Source organism: Lissotriton vulgaris, chromosome 11 (assembly GCF_964263255.1).
Source record: "Lissotriton vulgaris chromosome 11, aLisVul1.2, whole genome shotgun sequence".
NCBI lineage: Eukaryota > Metazoa > Chordata > Amphibia > Caudata > Salamandridae > Lissotriton > Lissotriton vulgaris.
In genome coordinates, this window is record NC_141699.1 from 860,330,730 (window position 1) to 860,358,623 (window position 27,894).

Here is a 27,894-nt window from a genome sequence, read left to right on the forward strand (position 1 = left end):
ATTCCTTTAGCCACGAAAGTGGTTTCTCAGAAGCAATATCGTATCCCAGGTGGTCATGAAGAAATTAATGCTACAATTCAGGATTTAGTTGACGCGGGAGTTATTACTCCGGTCACGTCTGCTTGGAATAATCCCGTTTGGCCCGTGCGCAAAAGTGATAATTCTTGGCGCATGGCTGTTGATTATCGAGAATTGAATAAACACACACCTAAATTGGCTGTTGCAGTACCAGACATTGTCACTTTGATTCAGAGAATTCAAAAGCATCCAGGTACATGGTATGCTTCTATTGATATTGCTAATGCTTTCTTTTCAATTCCGATTGCCCCCGAGTGTCAGGAACAATTCAGTTTTACGTGGAATGGACGTCAAATGACGTTCCGGAGTCTTCCTCAAGGCTATGTACACAGTCCCATGATCTGTCACCGGCTGGTGGCAGAGCATTTGTCTGAAGTGCCCACGAATCCACAAGTTCAGGTGTGTCATTATATTGATGACATTTTGATTCAAGGTGAGACGCAGGATCAGGTACAGTCCCATTTAGATCAGATTCTTGACTGTTTGCGAGCAAAAGGTTGGGAAATTAATCCTGATAAATTACAAGGTCCATCCCAAAATGTGACATTTTTAGGAATTAATTGGCATGAAGGTCACAGAGAGGTGATCCCACAGGTGAAGCGAAAAATCCTTGATTTTGCAGTCCCAAGGAACAGGAAAGAGGCTCAATGTTTCATTGGTTTGTTTGGCTTTTGGCGTCAGCATATTCCCCATCTGAGTCAGATTTTGGCTCCGTTATATCGAGTCACTCGCAAGAAGAATGCGTTTGAATGGGGTGAGTCTCAACAGAATGCTTTTAATTTGGCGAAAGAAGCTATTCAGTATGCTTTGGATTTGTGGCCGGTGGGTGAAGGTGATGTGGACTTGAATGTGTCCGTGGAAGGTCTGTATGCCAATTGGAGTTTGTGGCAAAAGCAGGGCAGACAAAAAGTGCCATTAGGTTTTTGGACTAAAAAGTTACCTGAGGCTGGTGAGCGTTACTCACCCTTTGAGAAACAATTACTTGCTTGTTACTGGGCTCTGGTGGATACCGAGCAATTGACCCTAGGCCATGCTGTGGTTTTGAGGCCTGAAATTCCCATTATGCAGTGGGTTTTGAGTTCACCGAAATCTCATCGAATTGGACATGCTCAAGAGGCGAGCGTGATTAAATGGAAATGGTACATTCAGGACAGGGCACGTGTGGGTCCGAAAGGTGTGGCAGTTTTACATGAGCGAGTGGCGCAGGCGCCCTCCTCTGAGACTGACAGTGATTGTTCCGTACCCGTAGTGCAGGAATCTCCCGTTAAGTGGGGTAAATCATTTGATGATCTGTCCGCGGAGGATAGAAAACATGTGTGGTTTACGGATGGTTCAGCGAAGTTCATCGGTGAGAAAAGACATTGGAAAGCTGTTTCCTATAATCCAATCACACAAAAATTATTGAGTACAACTGGTGATGGTAAGAGTAGTCAATATGCTGAACTTTATGCAGTTTACCAAGTTTTGAAACAAGAATTGCCTGGCACATGTCATATTTTCACTGATTCCTGGTCCACTGCTAATGGACTGGCGGTATGGTTACCAACATGGCATTCTCATAATTGGGAATTGCATTCAAAAGAATTGTGGGGAAAAGAATTATGGCAAGAAATTTGGGAGTTGCTCCCGCAGAGTACTGTAACAATCTTTCACGTGGATGCTCACACTCCAATTGACTCCCTTGATAAATTCTTTCATAACATTGCAGATGAGAAATCTAAAATTGCTGAGGCAGTAGTGGACATGCAAGATTCTGATTTGGCGGGATTGGCGAAATGGGCCCACCAGAAGGCGGGACATTTTGGAGAAAAGGCAACTAGCAGGTGGGCTGCCGATAGGGGAATTCATATTCCTTTTTCTTTGATTAAAGATGTTATTCTGCATTGTCCCATTTGCCAACATTCTAGAAAGAAGGAGGTGCCTCAAATTGTTCGAGGCCAGTTACATCGAGGAAAATTGCCCGCTCAAATTTGGCAGATTGACTATATTGGTCCGCTCCCTATGAGCAGGAATTGTCAGTATGTTTGTACAGTTGTTGACACTTATAGTGGCCTTCTGGTCGCTTTCCCTTGCAAGAACGCTACTCAAGTGAATACCATTAAGACCTTGGAGCTGCTTATTCTGTACTATGGTGTCCCATTCCAAATTCAATCTGATAATGCATCCCACTTTCGTGGAAGATTAGTACAGGAATTTTGTGTGGAAAATAACATTGATTGGGTGTTTCACATTCCATATTATCCACAAGCTTCGGGATTGATTGAGAGAATGAATGGTTTACTAAAAGAACAATTACGTAAATTGACGGACGATCATTACAAGAATTGGAGGGATGTTTTGTTTCAAGCATTATTGATTTTAAATAATCGTCCTTTATTACATGCTGAATCCCCTTTGATGCGTTTGTTTCCTCCAAATGTGGATGTAAAGCCTAATTCTCTATCCAACACTGTCATGTATTGGGAAATTACCCCCGGTGCTCTAGCTCCATGTAGAGCGACCCCAGGTTCCGCAGGTCTAGACCTGCATGCTTTAAATGATGCAAACTTACCAGGAAAAGACCGAATCATTGTTGAAACTGGCATTGGTGTCTGTATACCTGCCGGTAGTTTTGGATTAATTGCCCCCAGATCGGGCCTTGCCCTGAAAGGTATTCAAGTGCTCGGAGGAGTGATTGACAGTGACTATCAGGGAGAGATTAAGGTTCTCTTGCTTAATAGCAGTGAGACTGACTTATTGATCAAAAAGTCTGACCGTGTTGCTCAGTTACTGATTATGCCTGTCTTCAGTGGTGAGCTCAAGAAAGGCTCTGCCCCAACGTTGCTAACTGTGCGAGGACAAAAAGGCTTCGGATCGTCTGATCTGCCTGGAGCTAAAATATGGGTGCAATCGCCTAAAAATCCCCCTGAACAGGCTGATATTATTGCGACCGGTCATGACAACACCGTTTTGGTGATGAAGCCAGGGAAAGATGGCTGGGAAGCTGTCCCAGCTGATAAATGTTACTTACGAGAATGATTAAGGCTTGTGTTTGTATTTTTTCAGATCATTCTCTGGACTGCTGCTGCAGGATGTGTCGGCGTTGGACTCCTTTTGGCCTGCTACGCCGGGAGAGGAGAGGATCCACCGACTTCGGTTGATGGGAAATCCCGAGTTCCGCGTTCCGCATGGAGTACGTCATCCAACTTTTGGATCACTTTGGCTAAGAGAGTGACGAACTCTCCACATTTCTGTCTTACCCCCATGAGGTCTGTGACTGACATTTTGGCGACCTGCCTGGTTGCCGTCCCAGCATCTACTGAGACTTTGCGACATATTTTTAACATTTCGAATGCCCGACCAAATGTTATTCTGGGCGATTTCGCGGCCCATGAATTTTGTCCCTTATGTACTGCTCTTCCTGACCTCGATATCCCTATTCATTCCCGAATTACTACTTTCAACATTACCCCTGGTGATTTATGCTTTATGATGACATGTGATCCAAAAGCTATCACCGAATGCATTAGGTTGAAGATACAGGCTGCTACTTCTTTTTCAGCTCATCAACGATTGCTGTGTTTAAAGAGACTTCCGAATTCGTGTATCTCTGTTAAGAATAATATGACATGTAAACGTTTATTAGTTGCCCCTAGTTATTATCGTTCTATGTTATTACCTTCTGGCTGGCTCTTTTCTTGCGGGAATTCGTCTTGGCCATATATTCCCGCAAATATTTCTGGTGGTCCATGTGCTATCACTAGATTGAGTTTATTAATGTTTTCCTCACATCCTAATTCACATTCCCGTATGGTTCGTGATTCAATGTCATTACATGAGGACTGTGATTCCTCTGTCCATCTTTACTCTACATCGGAATATCTTGGTTTAGCTTTTTCTATTATTGGAGTCCCTGCGTTGGCCGTTTACAATGCCAAAACAATCGGCAAGATGGCCTGCTGGATGGTTAAATCCATCAATCAAACCTCTACTGTTTTATCTGATCTGTTATTAGATGCCCAGGGTGAACGTAGAGCTATTCTACAAAATCGCGCTGCTATTGATTATCTTTTGTTAAAACATGGACATGAATGTTCTGATTTTGAGGGCCTATGCTGTTTTAATTTGTCCGACCATTCTAAATCAATCCAAGCCCATATTGACAAACTCCACGACTTGACTGCAGAAATTAGACAACACATTGATCAGGGTTTCTTTGACTGGCTCTTTAATTGGTTACCTGACTTGCATTCTTTACGACAGATTTTAGGGGGAGTTATCGTTGCCATTTGTGTTTTAGTAGCTGTTTGTTGCTTTATTCAGTGCATTCCTTCCCTACTCCAATTTTGTAGACTTAGCAAGAGACATAGGTCAGTTAATTTTGTTTCCTATTATTCTTCTACTGATATGAGTTCTATTTAGTTTGTGGTTAATAGACTGGAGTCAAGGGGTGTAATGTAATGGCGAGAGGGAGAATGATGGAGAGTGACTCCAGCCTATCACCCCTATAGCATAGGGATTAGGACTATAGATAGGATCCCTGCCTTTTATATAGTAGAGTATTTTCGTGTCCCTTTTCTTAGAGTAGGGTTTATGAATTTAAGCTAGGGGATAGATACATAAGTATTAATCATGATTTGCCCATTTGCTAACGTGTTAGGATATTTTCCTTGGAGTTACGCATATTGCGGGCCCTGTAGGCCTTAAACGAGACAGACTCCATCTTGCTCTCTGCCTGGTAGCTCGAGAGGCCCTCTAGGTCAAGTGTAATGTTTTAGTTTCAAGCTGTTGTTCGCTTGGAGAGAACCATCTCAGGCTGGCCCTTATCGAAGGAATGTATTTTTCTCCACTCCGAAGACACAACTTCAGGCCGGCCGGCTGGGAACGTGTCCTTGGTACGGGGAGGTACAAGAATTTGGTGGGCGGCAGGTTGCTGGCCGTAGCTTTCCATGAAGGAACAGGCTTTGATATTAGCGAAGGTGTTAGTTAGCCGAGAGTCAGTTCGTAGGCGGCATTTAGCCGTTAGCATCTCTGCCATTAATTATTCCATGGCGGACAGTCGCCATCTTTGAAGTCCGAGAAAGATTTAAGACCGAAACTCTCTGAGAAAGACTGAAGGAGAATTAGCGCGGAGCGCACTGAAACAGAGAGAGAGAGAGAGCCGGTAGTTAATAACCAGCAAGGTTCCAGTGGCCTGGAGGGAAGCAGACGAGCTTGAGCCTAGCGGTGCAGACGTGTACTTGTGACGGCTGGGGTGTGACTGCGAGACGAGCCAGGACACAGAGACGAGAAGGGAACCTAGATGACTGCCGAGTCCCGACTTCACGTTAATAAGGTGACATCCGCCCTCTTTACGATAAGCGCGCATTCTAACATTTACCTTTTCCTTTTCTTTGCATAATTTGTGTTGCATAGTATTGTGTTATATATGTTAATGATAATAAATATCCTAGTTCCTAGTGAACTAATATGTGCCGTGTATTCTTGTTCAATCTTGGTAAACAGTGCTTCTAGGTGATTTTCGTTTATATGAATGGACGAGTAATCCCAATCAGGTAAGTGGTGATCACATAAATAGGGAGTAAAGTGGACCTTCGATGCCAAGGATAGTAGGCACATTAAACTATTTGGAAACCGTACTAAATTCTATTATTATAGTTTTATCCCAAGTAGACAAAGGAGAAATTGTTCCGATAAGTGCTCATAGGAATGTGGTCGTCGTTGATATGCGGCGTTAGTGAGAACGCTGGGTTGGATTACCAGCGTGTATACCCACAGGATTGTGGCTTGTGTAAGTGAGAGCGTCAGGGGGGATGACTGGCGTGTAGGTTTGCCGGATTGTAAACCGTTTGGAAAAGAGAGCATTGGGTTCTGCAGGCCCATGTGTAGACGCACCGGATTGTGTGTCATATCTGCCCTGGGGTAGATCAGTCTGGGTCGGAGTGGCCGCAAGACTAACTGATGTGAATAGGATATAGTAGAAAATCTATGCATGTTTATTGCTATTTCCCCATCCTTAGGTACGACCTGTATATACATATATATATGTATATATATATATCCATATCCATTGTGAGTACTTTCTAAGGAGGGAGGTGAGTACGTTTTGGCTGGGTTATAGGGGCCCCTAGGGGCTGATCCCATCTAAGCGGAAAATCCGGCCATTACATCGACATTTAGAACACGATGCTACAACCAATTCTAAACCCCAATTCTAAACCCCGGTTGGTAAGTCAGTTATGCACTATTAGATTTTCCACCTAATTTAACAGCTTTTAAATAGTCACAATAGCTTGTGTTAATCTTTTTTACAGACACTTATCCACAGAGATTAGCCCTTAGGCGGCTCTGGTTCCTCGTGAAGTTTACCCTTCACCTTCTGCTTTTTTGCGTCTTTGACCTAACTGGGTAAGGATTCACTTAATTCCTTGCTACGTGCCATAACTCTCGACTCAACTCACTCGGGTGTCAAATCACCTGCATTCTCATTTACTATTCACCTGGGGGCTTGGTTTCTTCTTTTTCAACACAAATGCTTTCTTTAACTCCCTTTTCATTTTTAGGTCAACCTCTGCCAATGCGCTTGCGCATTGCAGATGTCGATCTATTGTAGCTGAAACAAAGTCTTTGAACCAAGCGCGGATTCGGATTACATGCAGTTCATGTGCCCGTGCACGCGTTTCAGACCCGCCACAGCAATGCCGAGAGCTTGACACTTCAAAGGAATGCTCTCCCCCGCCCCCATGCCTCTTCTCTTACCCTTTCGCTATCTCCCCTGCCCTCCCACCTTCCGCCTCTTCCTCTGCTGGACCTGCCCTCCCTCGCCATTGGCTTTTCCTTCCGTCCCCACTCTCTGCCTTATTTTAGTAGCTATCATTTTAAGTAGTTAATGTTGAATACATCAGCAGCTGTTCAATTTGCCTACATGAAGATGAGAGTTTCTTGCTTGAAGTACTCAGTTTTAGACTAATATGTTCAGAATCAAAGCTTTATTGCTTACTAATTACCGCGGGTTTCTTTTTGTCACAAGTCCTGTGATGTTATTGTCCGTTTCAAGGCCACTTTTCACCCTCTTGGTTTGTCACAGCCCGGGCCTCACGAAAATACCTGCACATGCAGCAGAACTAGAATCATTCACACAAATGAAGTGTTCATGAAGGTAGCTGCTCTGAATTGAAAATGAAAGGAATGCAGGCGAATAGCGAGGCAACTCTCTGGCGACTGTGAGTGAAGAAAGCCTTGAATGCCGACGTTTGTGAATTGTACTTTTCACAATGAACATTTCAAGTAATGCTGGTATCGTGAATTATTATGTAAGCACATGACCCCCAGATAGGGAACCAAGTATTGAGACACTTACAAAGACTGAGACCTTAGGAAACATATGCATATTCACTCAGGATGAGAAAATATAAATAATTCGATTTTAATCTAGGCGTTAATGACGCTTTGTTTCCTCTTGCCAAGTTCCCGCAGCGCAGCATAATGACAAAAACAACACCGCCGCAGCTGCAGTGAATAATTCACGTATTTCCGGCTATTTGAGCGTCCACAATACTGTAAGCAGAACAAGAACATCTGGGGCCGCCGCCATTCTATCAATAATCCTCAAATTCTCTACGGACCACCCTCCACCGTTTTTCACAAAGTAACTGCTCTTATTTCACACTCTCCAGTATCACCCGCTTTCCCTTTCACGGCAGCGAGGCCGTGAGCTTCACTTCAAAGGGGCCGCCAATGCTTGTTTGTGCTTTTCTGCCCTCTGTTAGACTCGGTTTTTGTGCCTTTCTGCCCAATGCAGTACATTACCGCACATCACTGCATGTCTTTTAATCATAGCAGCTTCTCTTTATGACCCCTTTTCTGGGAATCGCCTGCCATTCCACTTCTGTTATCAGTTTAAAGATGGTATCACCATGCAGTCAGCAGGCTACTGCAGACCGACATGTACTACACCTTACACTCTGCCTGCACATCATAGTGCATTTCATAATCCCTGTACTTTACGCACTTCTTACATCTGCATGTGCTACCCTGTACAATCTCAGCCTTTCACACCTGGGTGCCTTTGAGAATCCCGGTGACGCACACACTGCTTACATCGTTACATGATGACACGCATTCCTCTCCCTGATCAACAGGATAACTTGACTGAAGCCGGAAGCTTGATGCCTGGTAGGCGCTACAAGGATGAATGTTAGTATTTCTGTATCTCTCTGTACCTCTGTGTTTGTGTTTTGAGTCTGTCTGCTTGTATGGAGGGGTGTCTCTTTGAGACGTAAGTGTGTGTTAGGTGTACAACACCTTAGTTGTTCCTTATAACGTAATATATTGTGAAGTGGTTACGTGACTTTGTGTGTGTGTGCATCATTTCGCCATCGTGCTTTTTAGTGCCTCAAGCGGTCACTGAGAAAGGGATGCCAGCCAGATACTCACTGCTCAATATGCATCCCTTTCTCCACTCTACAGCACTGGTCTCTCCCAGGTCACGGTTCGCGTCCCTACTAAGGTCCATCTCCCACACTCTCATTGCAGGTTCCAGGGTTCAGTGGGAGGTGTAACAAAGCCGGAGGGATATGAGCACTTCTTGCCCCTTTCTGGCAGACAACAAAGCAGAGAATGGACTACCAGGGCTGGGCGCCCTAACCCACCTCCCCCAGAGCCTCCAAAGTACTTGCTGCCACTTGAAGCAGGTTTGCAAGAGAGCACACGCATAAATGACGACACTGAGCGACAACTGAGCATGTGCACAGGCCATACACACTCGTCACACACACAACTTCTGCTCACACTCTGTGCGAATGCTTCTTACACACTAACCTGTGGATATGCATTATACTGCCCGGTCAGACAACACAGATCCACTGTACATGCAGTGTACTGAGTCTAGGGTGTTTCTGTTATCAGATTAAAGTTGGTATCACCATACATTCATCAGGCCACTGCGCCATCCGTGCAGCGGGGGTGCTGGAGAGAAGCCAGTCTCTGGGAAACCTCTGAGCAAATGGGTTTTCCCAACAAAAAAAGTTGCACTGGCGTGGATGCTGCGTGTGTGCTGATAAAGGAGCACTCTAGTCAGTCCCTGCTTGTGCCCTGGGGGCACTGTACAGTGCACGCTCCATCGGAGCGAAGAAATGCAGAAGACACACTACAATCGGTCTCCACTGGCTAAGGGAACTGCTGTATGGTGCCATGCTGAGCAAACAAAAGGCGCAATGGTGAAATATGAAAGTGGCCACCTGACAAGATTTAAAGACCTGTTTTCACTCGCGCTGGAAATGAAAAGGCAGGGTGAACAGCTGTGTGTAAGGACTGTGTGTGCGTCACTGCCCGTTCTTGTGGCAATACTCCAGGGTGCCGCAAGAACACTTATGCCCTCTGTTAGACTCGTTTTTTGTGTCTTTCTGCCCTCTGCATCACCACATCTTCACTCAGCGTCACCACAGCATCACTCAGCACCACCACATTATCACTCAGCACCACCACAGCACCACTCAGCACCACTCAGCACCGCCACAGCACCACTCAGCACCACCACAGCATCACTCAGCATCACCACAGCATCACTCGGCATCACTCAGCACCACTCAGCACCACCACAGCACCACTCAGCAGCACCACAGCATCACTCAGCACCACCACAGCATCACTCCTCAGCAATACCACAGCACCACTTAGCACCACCCCAGCATCACTCAGCACCACCACAGCATCACTCAGCACCACCACAGCATCACTCAGCAACACCACAGCACCACTTAGCACCACCCTAGCATCACTCAGCACAACCACAGCATCACTCAGCACCACCACAGCACCACTCAGCTTCACCACAGCACCACCACAGCATCACTCCGCACCACCACAGCACCACTCAGCGCCACCACAGCACCACTCAGCGCCACCACAGCACCACTCAGCGCCACCACAGCATCACTCAGCACCACCACATTATCACTCAGCCCCGCCACAGCACCACTCAGCACCGCCACAGCACCACTCAGCACCACCACCGCATCACTCAGCACCACCACAGCATCACTCAGCATCACTCAGCACCACTCAGCACCACCACAGCACCACTCAGCAGCACCACAGCATCACTCAGCACCACCACAGCATCACTCAGCAACACCACAGCACCACTCAGCAACACCACAGCACCACAACAGCACCACTCAGCAGCACCACAGCAGCACCACAGCACCACTCAGCACCACCACAGCATCACTCAGCAACGGATCTATGATGTTACAACGCGTTATTTTACAACGCAGACCGTTACATCGCAATTTTTACAACGCAGGATCCATTACAATGCATGCCTTTACAACGCATGTCATTACATAGCAGATACTATTACAACGCATGCCATTACAACGTAAGTATAGGTAAGTATATCTTTTAAAAAAAAATGTAATTAAGTTAATTTAATTAATTTAATTTAATTAAATGTAATTTTATTAATTTTAAAAAAGTAATTAATTTAATTTAAGTAATGAAATATAATTAATATTAAAATTGTAATTAATTTAATGTATTTAATTTAATTTAATTAATGTAATTTAAATAAATTACAAATTGAAAATAATATAATTTATTTAATATAATTAATTTAATTTTAATAAATATAAATTAATAATTAATTTAATTTAATTAATGTAATTTAATTAATTTAAAAATTGTAAATAATATAATTAATTTATTTTAATTTAATTAATTTAATTTATTTAAATTCGTAAATACCCCTGTACCCCAAAAACCAAACCCAGCCCTAAAACCTAAAAATACCCCTGTACCCCAAAAACCAAACCCAGCCCTAAAACCTAAAAATACCCCTGTACCCCAAAAACCAAACCCAGCCCTTAAACCTAAAAATACCCCTGTACCCCAAAAACCAAACCCAGCCCTAAAACCTAAAAATACCCCTGTACCCCAAAAACCAAACCTAGCCCTAAAACCTAAAAATACCCATGTACCCCAAAAACCAAACCCAGCCCTAAAACCTAAAAATACCCCTGTACCCCAAAAACCAAACCCAGCCCTAAAACCTAAAAATACCCCTGTACCCCAAAAACCAAACCCAGCCCTAAAACCTAAAAATACCCCTGTACCCCAAAAACCAAACCCAGCCCTAAAACCTAGAAATACCCCTGTACTCCAAAAACCAAACCCAGCCCTAAAACCTAAAAATACCCCTGTACCCCAAAAACCAAACCTAGCCCTAAAACCTAAAAATACCCCTGTACCCCAAAAACCAAACCCAGCCCTAAAACCTAAAAATAAATATATTTATGTACATTTAATATTAATCAAATTAATTAAATAATATTAAATAAAATTAAAAAAAATGATATACTTACCTATACTTACGTTGTAATGGCATGCGTTGTAATAGCATCTGCTATGTAATGACATGCGTTGTAAAGGCATGCATTGTAATGGATCCTGCATTGTAAAAGTTGTGATGTAATGGTAGTGCGTTGTAAAAGTTGCGTTGTAACGGTGCAATACCCTCAGCAATACCACAGCACCACTTAGCACCACCCCAGCATCACTTAGCACCATCCCAGCATCACTCAGCACCACCACAGCATCACTCAGCAGCACCACAGCACCCCTCAGCACCACCCCAGCACCACTCAGCACCACCACAGCATATCTCAGCGCCAACCCAGCATCAATCTGCCCAACCATTCAACAACAACTGGTTCAAATATGTTCTCTCAATGTTTCAAGCTTTATTACAATTGTCACAAAAATATGTTAATATTTCACTTCTGTTCTTGGATTTTCGTCACAATAAAATACACTGAACATAATCTTCACAAAAGTTATTTACAAAAGTTTAAGCTATTGCCATTATAAATTACAATCACTTCTTATTTAAGTATTAATTATTTAAAAAAATTAAAAGCCACTGTAATTTGTAATATCAATACATCTAAGTCACGTAAATACAAAACATGTTGCATTACAAATGCTATAGGTGCCACATTTGCGAAAGTTATAACTATTGGCATTGTAAATGACAAAGCTATTAATTTAGCTATTTTCAAAACCAACACATAAATAAAAAAAATTGTCATTTACAAGACCAATAGCTCAAACTTTCCTAAAGCGAGACCTATTGCATTGCAAATGGTTGTTTCTCTTCAAGTCTAATTAGCTGTTTACCATGATCGCCAGTTTATTTGATTCTAAGTAGATTATATGCCTTCCAGCATCTCTGTTCTAAATTCTTAGTTTTTTTTCGCTGCATGAGGAATAAAAACATTATATTGTACACTATTGTTCTCAACAGACTCCCCTGAAGAAGGGCAAATGTTAATGCCCGAAATGCATTGGGATTTTTAATTTATATCACAATGTCTACAGAACCTGTATACATTTGGAAATTGTGAAACCTTTAACAACTTCCATGAACTCTAAATAAAACAAGCATCAAGTCAACGTTTGAAGACTACAGTTTACAAGTTTTTTCTAAATGTGGTGATACAAATGTCTAATAGTATCTTGATAATGAATGGTATTGATCATGTGTTGCATGTCAGTGTAAGCAGCCCTGCCCTACCAAAGGGCCTACCTGCACAGATGTCTGGTCTGTTAGCCCACCAATGCCTGTAACTTCCCTTGCCTATCTACAAAGATAACGTGGGTAGGGATTTGTCAGGATTCAACAGTTCAGCATGTAAGCATTATACAAAGGGGTTGTATAAGCATTCTGTAACAATGACGGAGTGGTTTCAATGTGTTTCACGAGGCATCGCAAAGTATACATGCCATGTACTGGTTAGCCCCCTCCCTCCGGCACTTGCAGTGACTGAGTGATGCTACTCATCTCATGAGATATAATAAACCTGTGTTTTGTTCCACTCCAGTGTTGATCCTCATTTTGTGAACTCGTAGACTAAAGGGTGTCCCTGCACCAGTGAGAAAAATTCAGAAAGAAAGGGGTTGCAACAAATCTCGCTCCCCACTGAAAGGCGAACAGACAATGGAAGGGGACAAACTAACATTTTGTACCTATTACGGATCATCTCAGCAGCTGATTGTGTGTGCAACAGACACATAAACAGATGCTAGAGCCCACTCTTTAGCAGGCCCTTAACCTCTCACAGTAAGGACACTCTCAACTGAACCACAGTTTCCTATCCACACCACACGATATCTCATTGTATCCAAATACACCCATCTGTACCTCATTGTAATCCTCACTGCGAAACACACGGCGATGACCTGAGTTGCTGGGTCTCATTGTCATGCTATAACAAGGATATGGCAAGTACTCCTTTTCCCCGTCTTCTTTATCACTAATTACATAATCATAGATGTTTTGGCCTCAGCACGCCACATGGACATGCAGGTGGCAACACTGAGTCCCCATCCTAGGGACTCCGCAGGCATATGGGAAAGCAGAAGTCTAAATCCACTGACTAAAGCTACACACACACACATTAACATCCTACCTAGTATCACTCTAGGATACTAGTCGACCCCTAACCAGGACGTCGCTATCCGCTACAGATTATCCCCCATGTGAACTATTCAGCCATTAGGGCTCAGCCCGATCCAGCTACAACATCATTCCTTGTCGTTGCGTTGGGACAGGACAGCACGAGGAGAGGGCACTGCGCCCATTGATCCACATTGGGACTCTCACCCACGTTGCCTAATACTGGAATCTTACTTCTTATTCCGATGTTCATTCTACTGTATCTCCCTCACCTCAACCACCACTCTGAACTAACATGTCCATACTTCCCCTCCACACCATTCCTTTTCCCTCCACCCAGCATAACTAGATGCAGAAGCTTATACAGCACTTGCATCAAACATTCAAATCCTCGCTCCCACCCCATACCACATAGCTAGCTAACACACATTCCAAGATACACACATGTACACCATTATCTTGTACATTTCCATCTGCCCCACTGGAGTTATGACGTCCAAACCCCTAAACATGATCTCTTGAAACGTTAATAGGCTGACCCATTACATAAAACACAAGAAGTCCCTTACTTACTTAGCCTCCAAACAAATGGACATCACGTTACTCCTGGAGACCCACCTCACACAGATCGAATCAGTGAAACTCAAGAGGGCCTGGTGGGAAAGCTTATATACAGCTGCCCCACACCCCAATCAGAATTTGAAGGGACTCCTACTCACAGGAAGAGAGGAGTAGCTATATTGGTGTAAAAATCACTACCATGCACAATGATCCAGACATGAGCAAAAACAGAGGGATGCTATGTCTTTGCCAAGCTCGGCATAGGTAAGAGGATACTCAGTGTGGGCTCTGTTTATGCGCCAACTGGGGCTAAAGTGACCTTCCTCCTTAGGCTCAAATGTATTATCCCGGAAACAGGTGCCACACTTATTGTCACAGAGGGTGACTGGAGCTTGACTCTGCATGCTGTCATGGTGCGCACTGGGCCAATAGATTTGAACAATATTGGAGATAGGGTAGTTATGAGAGATATACTGGCCTACCAAGGCCTACTGGACATATGGCAGCTTCTTCATCCCTCTGACAAAGAAAATTCCCCATCTCTCTAGTGCCCATGGCACCACTTCTGGACTGGATTACTTTCTAATCTCCCACCACCTAACAGCACTGATTGTAGGCAACACAATCCAGGAAAATACATGTCTGACTATTCGCAGATTTAGTTACCAGTGGACACTTGACTGACAAAACCTACCAGTAAACTTTAGAGCTTAAATACATCCCACTATAAGATGCACAAAGAAGAAAGCGCTTTTGAAGCCCCATGTGAACACGTACCTAGCTAACAATAAAGGCTCCGTATCATCGGCACAGACACTATGGGCAGCAGTCAAAGTCACTTTTAGAGGAGAACTGATTAAGGATACCACCCTCAAAATCAGTCAAAAAGTGACACAACAAACTGCCCTGGAAGTAGACATTAAACACAAACTGTACATCCACTGCAAGACCCAATGACTAAAACAGATGCCATCGGAAAAGGCAAAAACAGAACTCAGCAACCTCTATGCTCAGGGTGGAATACATGCTCTGTAGGGTCAGAGCATGCTATTATGAACAGGCTGAGAAGGTGGGCAGGTTTAACTCAGAACAGCTCCACCAAAGGGAGTCATTGATGGCTATCCCAGCCATCAGAGACTGAACAGGCACACTGTCAGAAACCTACAAGAGATAGCAGCTACATTTGCCACATATAACAAAGACCTATACACGCTAGTGTTCATGGCAGATAGCGACTGAACGGACCAGTTGTTTGATGACACAAGCTATCCTGTCTTGATGAGAAAGATAGATCTGTACTAGAGGGAAAAGTATCTAAATAAGAAATAGCCCAGGCTATTACTAACCTCCCTTACAATAAAGCCCCCGGGCAGAAGGTTTCCAGATGAATTTTATAAGTCGACCAAAACTGAAATAACAGATTCTTTGTATACCACTAATAAAGAGGTTGAACAGACCGGTGGCCTATTGGCATTATCCAATAGGCCTTTGATAACCATACTCCGGATAGCAGAAAAAGACCCCTTATCATGGAGTAGTTATCACCAATCTTCCCCCATAATGGAGATATTAAAATCCTGGCAGAGATATCGGCCGCCCGCCCGCCCGCCCGCCTAAAACATGTGATACCCACCCTCATCCATCACACACGGGTGTGCTTTGCCCCTGAAAGTCATTCTGGGATCACCAGAATGGGGAATACCTTTTTCATACACTTCGCAAATTGGGACTGGGTGAGGATTATTTTGCCAAAGTCAAATGGCTGTATGAGTCTCCGACTGCCAAGGTTGACTGCGGAGGATTCCTCTCGGACATTTTTAACATAAAGCGGGAGACACGACAGAGGTATACACCTCTTCTGTTCCTATTAGTACTAGAACCCTACGCATCTCCTATACAGCAATCAAAGTGGACTGCAGGCATACCCCCACAACGGGAGGCTCTTCATCCACATTACCATATGGAGATGACATTAGTAACTAAGCCTCGAAAAATCTACTCGCCCTCTCGCCATGGCGAGTTAGATTTGATAAAATTGACCTATTTTTAATCACTTACTGGTCCAGTAAGTGCACATAATCTGGAAAAGAACAGGTGCTCTGTTCATTCAGAAAGTGAATGAGCAATAAAGATGCCCTTAAATCTAGTTTTTATCTTGACACATTTTGTGTCTGTTCAAGGAAAGAGGTTAAACGTCGGTTTGCCTTTTTACTAATTGCTGCTTGGAAAATTGTGTTTATATTTCTTTCTCTAACTACAGTTAGAGGTTTTTGTCCAGTTAGCAGTCTGGCAATCATTGTGAAACAAAAGACTGTAAGATGTCAGTTGTTTGTAACCTAACATTTAAACAGTTTGCAAATTAGTAGTACAAACATTTCAAAATATATCAGGAATTACAAAGGCACTTTTTTTTGTAAATGAGACGTGTGATGGAAACAAAGGTTTAAAAAGGAGCTAAACATATTAGAACACTGTACTTGGTGATGTGCAAATGAGAAATATTTACAGAAACTCAATTTCCAAACATTTTTGTTTGTACATTATATAGCTTTATCAGTAAAACCGGTGCAGTAAGAAATGTTGTAGCCATTTAAATGTAAAATCAGTTGTTTGGAAATGACAGTGTGCTACCATGTCATGCTTTTGCTATGTATTTATTAAAAGTGAAAATATTTTAACATGATCTGGGAAACATGCCTGCCCCCCCACTCTGATGACAATGTTGTTGATGAACTTTGGTTGCAAGTCAGGGGTCATGGGTATCCTATAAGTGGCTAGATTTGTATTATGGAGCAAAGGTTTAGCCTATTAAATCAAGCAAAAGTGTTTTTGTATAACAGACATGTTGAACTCGCACATTTGAATGTGCTCTCATATGTGATAATTAAAACAAGCATTGGCATAGCCAATAGGTCTCGCTTTTGGGACCTTATAAGTATTTAGTTATACAGCACAATATCCTTGGTGCAACAACATCAACTGTTGCATGGCTAAACACTTATAACGTCCCAAAGGTGAGACCTATTGGCTATGCCAATGCTTGTTGGAACATGTTAAAGGTAAGTGAGGGTTCAAAGTTTTCAGCATCCTGTGGCGGATTATGTGAAAAACTCTGTTAGCTACACTGAAAAGTTGCTGCACCGTTGCTGTGGTGAGAGAGATCCTCTTGCAATGCACGAGTGAGATGCTGTTAAATTACATGGGAAATCCCTTGACCCAGACAGCTGGAGAGGTAATCCGGCATTTCACTGAAGAGATGACGCCCTGTTGCCCTGGCCAGAGAGATCCTCTTAAAATGCGTGATTGAGATGCTCTTTGAAAACGCTGAAGACATAGATGGAGAGATAGTTAGACATTTTATTGAAGACATGCTGTGGTTTTGCACTTGAAGATGCTTTGACAAAGTAGCAGCGACATGCTCTTTTGTTTATTGCCCCGAGACGTGTATTGTACCTGAGCTATGCTATGTCATTGGGCTGGAGAGATGCTGTGCTACTAGGCTGAAATACTCCGACATAGACAGCTGCTTTTTGCACTGTATCAGATAAATGCCCTGAAGGAAACAGATTCAGTTTAGAGGCCTAGGTTCTGCTCAGTTCAGCGACTCCATCACCGACCTCGCCAGCTCCCACGCACTCGCCTCCACGGACTACATCCTTCTCGGGGACCTGAACTTTCACCTCGAGAACAACAACAACACTTACTCCGCCACTCTGATCGACAACCTCGCAACCTCGGCCTCAGACAACTCGTCACCGCACCCACCCACGCCGCCGGCCACACGCTGGACCCCGTCTTCTCCACAAGCATCCACGTCGCCTTCGACCACACCACCGAACTCCACTGGACCGACCACCACTGCATCCATTTCACCTTCAAGAAACCAACCACGGCTATCCCTGGTAGTGGCCAAGAGGGACGTGGCCAGGAAGTGGGGGGCGCCAGACATACCACAATTGGAGGAGTGGAGAAAGGGTATGAATTTATACATGGCGGCCGAAAGGGTCACATACAAAGCGAGAGGGTGCCCAAGGAAGTTTGGCAGGGTGTGGGGCAAATGGCGTCATTACCATGGATTGGATGGAGGGCTTTGATGGGACACAGAGACATGTACGTATGGTCGACATTGAGGAGATGGGGCTACAGGACCCTGAGCGATTACTAATGTGGACTGGGGAGATGTTTATGGGAGAACATTTGGAAACAAGAAACAGTGTCCTAGAACATGGGAGGGGAGGGGAGGGTGGGAGGTTGGGGATGTGGGAGTGCTGCTCGATAATGACATGCTTGTTGTTTGTTTTTTGTGCTGCACAAATTAATTAAAAAAAAAAAAAAAGAAACTAACCACGCACCACCGCTCCCAAAACCGAAGACCAGCTGATCACCACCCTCGCCCAGAACCCACCCACTGACCCCACCAACCCAGACACCCCAGCCCACAACCTCAGACAGTGGATCGACGACAGCGCCAACATCCTCGCCCCGCTCAAGAAACCCTCGAACAGCCAAGCCAGCAAGAGAGCCACCTGGTTCACGGACGAACTCCAGACCTCCAAACGCGCATGCCAGAAACTGGAGGAAATATGGCTCCACGAACGCACACCGGTCAACCACACAGCCCACAAGGACGCCACCCACAGACTTCACCACCTCATCAGACTAGCCAAGAGATCCTCCTTCAAAGACCGCCTGGATAACAATGCACACAACAGCAAAGAGCTCTTCAGCATCGTAAAGGAACTCTCCAACCCCAGCGCCAACACCAACGACATCCCGCCCTTGCAAGAACTGTGTGACTCACTAGCCATCTTCTTCCATCGCAAGATCGCTGACATCCATGACAGCTTCAACACCACGACCACCCGACTACGTCAGACTCCACCTCCCCTGTGAACACCACCAGGACCATCCGCCTGACCTCCTGGTTCAACGTCAACGAGACACGCAAGGTCTTGAACTCCATCCACTCAGACCCATGCCCACACCACGTATTCAACAAAGCAGACGCAGCCATCGCACCCCAACTACGGAAGGTCATCAACATCTCCTTCGAAACAGCGACATTCCTGGAAAGCTGGAAGCAAGCCGAAATCAACGCCCTCCTCAAGAATCCCAAGGCGGACCCCAAGGACCTCAAGAACTTCCAGCCCATCTCCCTGCTCCCGTTCCCGGCAAAGGTCATCGAACAAATCATCAACAAGCAACTGGCCCACCACCTGGAAGACAACAACGTCCTGGACCCATCCCAATCCGGATACAGACGAAACCACAGCACCGAGACAGCCCTCATCACCGCCACAGACGACATCAGGCACCAACTAGACAACTGCTAAACATCAGCCCTCATCCTCCTGGACCTGTCGGCCGCCTTCGACACGGTCTGCCATCGCACTCCTAGAAGCCGGAATGCAAGAGAAGGCCCCTGACTGGACCACGCCGTTCCTCTCCTGCAGAACCCAGAGCGTCTGCCTCCCACCCTTCCAATCCGAAGCCACCGACATCATCTACAACGTACCCCAGGGTTCATCCCTCAGCCCGACTCTGTTCAACATCTACATGGCTCCACTCGCACAAGTGGACCGCCATCACGGCCTCAACATCATCTTCTACGCCGACGACACCCAGCTCATCCTCTCCCTCAACAAGGACCCACACACCGCCAAAATCAACCTTCACGAAGGAATGAAGGCCATCGCCGACTGGATGAGGAGCAGCCGTCTGAAGCTGAACTCGGGCAAGACGGAGGTCCTCCTCCTCGGACCCACTCCCTCAGCCTGGGATGACTCCTGTTGGCCGACCACACTGGGAACAGCACCAACACCCACCGACCACGCACGCAACCTAGGAGTCATCCTCAACTCCTCCCTCTCCATGTCCAAGCAGGTCAATGCCATCTCCTCCTCCTGCTACAACAACCTTCCCATGCTCCGCAGGATCTACAAGTGGATCCCGACAGAAACAAGAAAAACGGTTACACAGGTCCTCGTCAGCAGCAGACTGGAATACGGCAATGCACTCTATGCAGGAATCCCAGCCAAACACCTACGACGACTACAACGCATCCAAAACGCCTCCGCCCGACTGATCGTCAACGTCCCCCGCCGCAGCCACATCACACCCCACCTGAGAGACCTACACTGGCTCCCCGTCGACAAGAGGATCACCTTTAAGCTTCTCACACACACACACACACACACAAAGCACTCCACAATGCCGGACCAGCCTACCCGAACAGCAGACTCAGCTTCTACACCCCCACCCACCAGCTCCGCTCCACCAGCCTTGCACTCGCCGCTGTCCCCCTCATCCAACGAATGACCTCCGGCGGTAGATCCTTCTCCTACCTCGCCGCCAAGACCTGGAACACCCTCCCTACCCACATACGACAGACCCAAGACCTACTCGGCTTCAGAAGACTCCTCAACACCTGGCTCTTCGAGCAGTAGCAGCACCCCCCACCCCCCCCAGCACCTTGGGACCCTCAAGGGTAAGTAACGCGCTCTACAAGTACTCTGATTGATTTGAAACACGGATACCTCCGGTTCCAACGGAGTCCTCAGGACTTGACTAAAGTATGTCTGTTTCCAGCAAATTGCTTCATCTCCCAGTGCCAAAAACTTGAAATGTATGTGCAGTGTTAGCGTTGAACTATACAGTGTGCAGCCTTTTACCATCCCTGATACAAGTCCCCACCATCTTGTCTCAGCAAATCATGGTGTTTGAGATATTTTTGACGTAGTGATATTCTTTGGTAAGCATTCCTCTGTTTCTCAGATCTAGTTCCATGCCATATTCCCAAAACCAAAAATTCACCCTTGCACTGGGAAGATGTGTTACACTGCATCAGGAGATGTTTTAAATGTGCACCAGCGTGATGTCCTGTTGATGCATTGGGGAAATGCTCTGGCATTGCTCTAGGCTTGTCTGGGGAGATACCACAGTTACACTGAAGAAGGATTTTAGCATTGCACTGGAGAGTGACGTACATCTACATGCTGTCATGGTATTTTCAGTTGTTTCATAAACCTTTAATTCTCCTCCCCTTCACCTCTTCATTTCATTTTCAGTTTACAGGACATGTAGACAAAGTATCAGAAATGAAAGAATAAAACGTGATAAGGCAGAAGCTCTGCCGATTTTTCTGTTATTCTAGTGCTCCTAACCACAGCATGTTTTTTTTTCCCACAAGAGACACCTTTTAGCCAAAACCTAATTCTGCATGTTTAACTGCAAGTGCTAGGAGTGTGATAGTAATGTGCACGAGTATTGCCAGTAGATGACAAGACTGGGCATCAGTATTTCCATCACGATTAAAGTAATGTGCAGGGACATTACCATGAGGACGAGAGTACTGTGCATTGACATTGACATTGCTATTATGAAAGTAATGTGCAAGGACGTTGCCATGATGCGAGAACTGTGCATTGATATTGCCATCATTATGAAAGTAAGGTGCATGAACTTTACCATAAGGATGGGAGTACTGTGCATGGACACTACAATCAGTATAAAAATACTTTCAAATTGCATGTATGGATACTAGTCGATATGAATGAAATGTATGGGACATTGCTATCGATGTGAAAGAAATGCGCATGGACATTGCTGCCAGCCCAAAATAAATGTGCACAGGCTTTGCTATTATGAAAAAAAATGTGCTCGAAACAATATGTCAGTTTGGGAGAAATGCACGGGCATGTCTATCAATGTGAAGGGATTGTTCATGGACATTCAGTGTGATGTGTACATATTTTGCTATCTGTGTGAAAGATGTGCATAGACGTTCCTGTAAGTGAAGCATGCTATCCATGTGAATGAAATATGAATGTACTCTGTCAAACATATGAAGGCAAAGTGTATAGGTATTGTAATTGGTTTGAATTAACTGTACACGAACATTGCTGTCAGTCTGAAATGCATGTAAGGATGTTGCATTTAGTATGAATGAGTATTTCGGCATTTTGCGAGTCAGATCCCTTTTTGGGAGTACTTGAGAGTTCAAGTTCAAAAATTTGTATAGCGCACTACTCACCCAGAGGGTCTCAAGGCGCTTGAGGGAGGGGGGGGGGGGGGGGGGGTGCTTTACTTATCGAATATCCAGGTTTTTAGTTGCTTTCTGAAGGAGAGGTGGTTCTGTGTAAGGCGGAGGTGGGTGTGGAGAGAATTCTAGGTTTTGGCCGCTAAGTAGGGGAAGGATCTTCCCCCCATGGTGGATCTATGGATGCGCGGGATTGCGGCGAGGGCTTGATTGGACGATCGTAGTTGGCGGGTGGGGGTGTAAAAGGACAGGCGCGTGTTGAGGCATTCGGGTCCTAGGTCGTAGAGGGCTTTGTGTGCGTGGGTGAGGAGTCGGAACGTTATTCTCTTGTTGACGGGGAGCCAGTGGAGGTCTTTCAGGTGACAGGAAATGTGAGCTTGGCGGGGGATGTCTAGTATGAGTCTGGCTGAGGCGTTTTGGATGCGTTGGAGTTTTTTCTGTAGTTTGGCTGTTGTTCCGGCGTAAAGGGTGTTTCCGTAGTCCAGTCGGCTTGTGACCAGTGCGTGGATGACCGTTTTTCTTGATTCGGTGGGGATCCAACGGAATATTTTTTTGAGCATGTGTAGGATGTTGAAGCACGATGATGAGACGGCGTTGACTTGTCTGGTCATCGAGAGGGAGGAGTCCAGGATGAAGCCAAGGTTACCTGCGTGGTCCGTTTGTATGGGTGCTGTTCCCAGGACCGGTGGCCACCATGAGTCGTCCCAAGCGGAGGGGGAAGAGCCTAAGATGAGGACTTCTGTTTTGTCCGAGTTCAGTTTTAAGCGGCTGTTCTTCATCCACTCGGCTACATCTTTCATTCCTTCGTGTAAGTTGGTTTTGGCTGTGTTTGGGTCTTTGGTGAAGGAGAGTATCAGCTGGGTGTCGTCTGCGTAGGAGATGATGTTGAGGTTGTGTTGGCGCGCGATGGATGCGAGGGGACTCATGTATATGTTGAAGAGGGTGGGACTAAGTGAAGATCCTTGTGGTACGCCGCAGATGACTTCAGTGGCCTCCGATCTGAAAGGGGGGAGGCGGACTCTCTGGGTTCTTCCGGCGAGGAACGAGATGATCCAGTCCAATGCTTTTCCTTGTATTCCGACGTTGCTGAGGCGTTGTATGAGGGTGCTATGACAGACTGTGTCGAAGGCTGCGGAGAGGTCAAGTAGGATGAGGGCAACTGTTTCTCCGTTGTCCAGTAGTGTTCGAATGTCGTCTGTTGCTGCGATGAGGGCGGTTTCGGTGCTGTGTTTGGCTCGGAAGCCGGACTGTGAGGGGTCGAGGGATTTGTTGGATTCGAGGAAGGCGGCGAGCTGACTGTTGACGGCTTTCTCAATGACTTTGGCAGGAAATGGGAGGAGCGAGATGGGGCGGTAGTTCTTAAGTTCAGTGGGGTCTGCTGTAGCTTTCTTCAAGAGGGCGCTGAGTTCGGCATGTTTCCAGCTTTCCGGGAAGGTAGCGGAGTTGAGGGAGCAGTTGATGACGTCTCGGAGATGGGGTGCGATAATGGAGTCTGCTTTGTTGAAAATGTGGTGGGGACATGGGTCGGTTGGCGATCCTGAGTGGATGGAGTTCATCAGGCGGATGGTGTCTTCAGTGGTGATTGGGTTCCAGGCGCAAATGTTGTTAGAGGAGGGATTAGGTTCGGAGGTGGGTGGGATGGACTGGTCTCCGGACTGGTCTTCAAAGCTGCTATGTATGTCGGCGATTTTGTTGTGGAAGAATGAAGCTAGGGAGTCGCAGAGGTCTTGGGAGGGAGTGATGTCGTTGGTGCCGGCGGTGGGGTTGGTAAATTCTTTGACGATGTTGAATAGTTCCTTGCTGTTGTGGGCGTTGTTGTCAAGTCGATCCTTGAGTGCTGATTTCTTGATGGATCGGATCAGTTGGTGGTGTTTGCGGGTGGCGTTCTTGAAGGTGGGCAGGTTGTCAGTGGTTGGGTTTTTTCTTCAGGCTTTCTCGAGGGTGCGACATAACTTCTTTGATTTCTTGAGGTCATTGTTGAACCAGGGCGCTTTTTTGCTACCTTGTTTGATTTGATGGTATTTCAAGGGTGCTAGTTTGTTGGCGCTGTGGGTGATCCATTGTGTGAGGTTGGTGGCTGCTTGGTTTGGGTCCGATGATTTGGCAGGAGGGTTTTGGTGAAGCGACGTGAAGAGCTGGTCGGTGGTAATTTTGTTCCAGGTTCTTCGGGGGATTGGTTGTGGGAGGTTGTGGGTCGTGGTCTTTTTGTAGTTGAAGTGAACGCAGCTGTGGTCCGACCAGTGGAGAGCTGTGGTGTGGTTGAAGGAGATGTGCTTGCTGGAGGTGAAGATTGGGTCGAGCGTGTGCCCGGCATAGTGGGTGGGGGTGTCAACAAGTTGTTCGAGTCCTAGGTTGGCCAGGTTGTCCAGAAGGGTGGTGGTGTTGCTGTCGTTTTTCTTTTCCAGGTGGAAGTTGAGGTCTCCCAGTAGAATGTAGTCCTCGGAGGTGAGGGCGTGCGGGCTGATGAAGTCAGTGATGTCTTCGCTGAATTGTGTGCGGGCTCCTGGTGGCCTGTAGATGAGGGTGCCTCTGAGTGTGGTCTTGGGGTCGGTGTGGATCTGGAAGTGAAGGTGTTCGGCGGTAGCGAGGTTATTGTCTGAAGTGGTCGTGATGCGGATGGAGTTCTTATGAACGATGGCAATGCCTCCTCCTGTTTGGTTGATGTGGTCCTTTCGGATGATTTTGTAGCCGTCCGGGATGGCTATGGCGATGTCGGGAGCTTATGAGGCGTTCATCCAGGTTTCTGTGAGGAAGGCGACGTCCGGCGATGTGGTGTCGAGTAGGTTCCAAAGTTCAATGGCGTGTCTGTGGATCGAGCGGGTGTTGAGCAGGATGCACTTCAGGTGGTTAGTGTCGGAGCTCTGTTTGGAGTCTGTGGATTTGGGGTAGGTCCTGATGCAGTCGAACTTGCAGGAGTGGCAGGTGAAGGGTTCATGGCTGTGTCCCGGAGCGGCTCTGGAGCAGTCTGGGAGGCGGATGAATTTGAGTGCTGAGAGGGTAGCGGAATCGTACGTTATGCGGGTGGAGGGGATTTTGCGGGGGCCAGGGTGACTGGCGCTGGGCGCGGGCCAGGCGCGGACAGGCGTAGACGGGGTTACCTTTGGCGCACCTTCGGCGGGCATGGGGCGCGACCGCTGCGCGTGAACGCTGCGCGCAAATGCATCTGACATATGTGGATAGTGGGGGGGGGGGGCGGAGGGAGGGAGGAGCAGCTGGGAGGCAGGAGCGGGGTGGAGAGGACGGGCTCCGAGGCACAACAACAAACAAGATGGCAGCAATATCAAAACCGAAACAGGTTGGGGCACAAAGCGAGCAATGCACAGATGATCAAAGTAAATTAATACTGGAAAAACGAGCTATGTTAAACTCAGCGTTAAAGCGCTATTCAAATTAAGCAGGCAGCAGTTCTGTAAAGCGCTAAGCAATGCGAGCGGCACAGTGCGAGCAATGCACAGATCAAAGTAAATTAATACTGGAAAAAACGAGTAATGTAAAAGTTAGGGTTGAAGCGCTATTCAAATTAAGCAGGCAGCAGTTCTGTAAAGCGCTAAGCAATGTGAGCGCAGCCCAACGATACCACAGGAGACCAAGGAGCGTGGGGAGCGACCGCTTCTGAAAGCGTCAGGACGGTCACCGTCAGAAAGGAATCTGAAAGACTTTCTTTATGGCCCCTGTGTTGATTATTGTAGCATTAGTCTCATTCATTGCGAGTGAGACACACATTTGGAGCTCACGCTGGGGTTTCTCTCACAACAGGCTAAATGTCACACCTGGTAAGAAGTGTTAGAGCTTGAGCAATAAACATTTCTCATTTCAAAGCTCTGTTGTGTGAAGAGCAGTTCCTGGGAGGTGAAAACTCTTCATGAGGCAGTTTCACCAGAAAAAAAACGCTCATGTAGGCCCCTTCAGTTAAAGTAAGAAGCCGCTTTGGACACATCAGAGTGCTGCAATCCCTACTTTTGAAAGCCCATGTCTACTTTATAAGGTTTTCGGTCTATTTTTTATTATTTAATTGACCAATCCTCTTGTTATCATTTATGTCTGTCTGTATGACATCAGTTCCTGTGATGTCATCAAATATGCTCATTAGATTTGACTTCTACAAATTTGACCGCTCTGCTTTCCCTGGATGGCTTGCCTGCCACAGTGCTGTCTCGTGTCAGCAGCCCCTGAACCACCTTCTGGAGGAACAGTGCTGACTAGTGTATGCTGCTGGTCACGTGATGTCTTGCTTGCAGTGGCTGGGTGCCTGAGCCTGTGCTTCTAAGTTGTTCATGCTTGATGCAACTTTATCTGTGTCACAACCGTAGAGACTTGGGGAAATGTTACTTCGGCACATTTTTATCACATGTGTTTGGCCATGTGGATTTTTTTAAATGTTTTCCTTTGGAAACTAACCATACAAAACTACGCTGCACAACTATTCGTTTTATAAAGACGAAGGTGTGTTTTTTCCTTCCTTCTGTAGTAGAAAGTTAAAAATGTGCTGCTTGCATGGTATGCAGTTCTTTTTTAAAGGATCGCCCTTGGCCATTTACTTAATAACCATCCAGTGTAACAGGAGCTGCAGCATGTCTTCACGTGTCGGGAAAGGTTTGTCAGGCTGCTCTCACGCCCGCACTGTACTCATGGAATGGTTCAGTTTTTTGGTCTCATGAACGCCCATGAGTTTGTCTGGCTGCAGCAGACTCGGCCACAGTGGGGCAGCCTCAAAGTGATGGGCAGCTCTCAGAGTGCCTACATCCGGAGGCGGCGTGCCAGCTGCCCATAGGGGCTGAAGCGATAAGACAATCAGAGAGGCGATGGAAGGATTTTTACTCCCAGACATGCAACAACAAGCCCGGGAGTTGTGTGCGCGCACGCGTTAAAAGAAAATACAATAAGCACGCGAGTGGTGCGCGCGGGGCAGCTCTCAGAATGCCTGCATCCGGAGGCCATGTGCCAGCTGCCCATAGGGGCTGAAACGATAAGACAATCAGAGAGGCAATGGAAGGGTTTTTTACTCCCAGACAGGCAACAACAAGCCTGGGAGTTGTGTGCACGCTCTAAAAAAAAATAAAACAAGCACACGAGTGGTGCGTCGTGGCGAGGGAGGGGCGGTGGAGCGTTCAGAGAGCAATCGAGAGGCAAGACAAATGGCGCCTGATCGGGTGCTGAAAGCTGGCGGCTGCGCGCGTGCAGTGGCGCGTGAAACAGCAAGCGCTAAGCCAGCAAAAGCAAGGGGCAGCACTTTTTAAAGCCCCTACTAAATGTCTTGCAGAGCAACGCATGCGCTGGCTTAGGCGAGACCTTAAAATGGCGACTTAGTGAATTAAAATATTTGCGCAGGATCAAACCATTTGAAACCAGTTTATAGGTAAAGAGCATTACGATTAGGTCAAGCAGAATATTTAAATCACTAGACCTGCAGGTTTAGTAACATTTTTAGGATTTTTCAAAACCTGCTAACACTCACTGGCCTACAAAAATCCCTCCTAACAAATATTAATGATGTTGCAACAATATCGGGGTATAAGTCAACTGGGGAAAAAGTGAGGTACTGTCCATGTCCGGGGGTACTGCAAAGTTGTGCATATAAGTTTACCAGTTCAAATGAACATGGACCTCCTCATATATTTAGGTCTCTATATAGATAGGCTAGAAAGTCTTGATTTCTGAAAATGTTGTTCGCTTTATACCAAGAGCCAAAGCTGAATACGGAAAATGGTCAGAGCTGCGGTTATCCCCGCCAAGCCGAGCACCAGCAGCAACCACCTCAAGTGCATCCTGCTCAACACCCGCT

General features: G+C 46.1%; 1 protein-coding gene across 3 annotated transcripts in view; it reads right to left on the reverse strand.

Annotated features, from left to right (window-relative positions):
• The window catches only part of D2HGDH (D-2-hydroxyglutarate dehydrogenase), an 821,087-nt gene that overhangs the window by 489,976 nt on the left and 303,217 nt on the right, over positions 1 to 27,894 (reverse strand). The window lies entirely within an intron of this gene.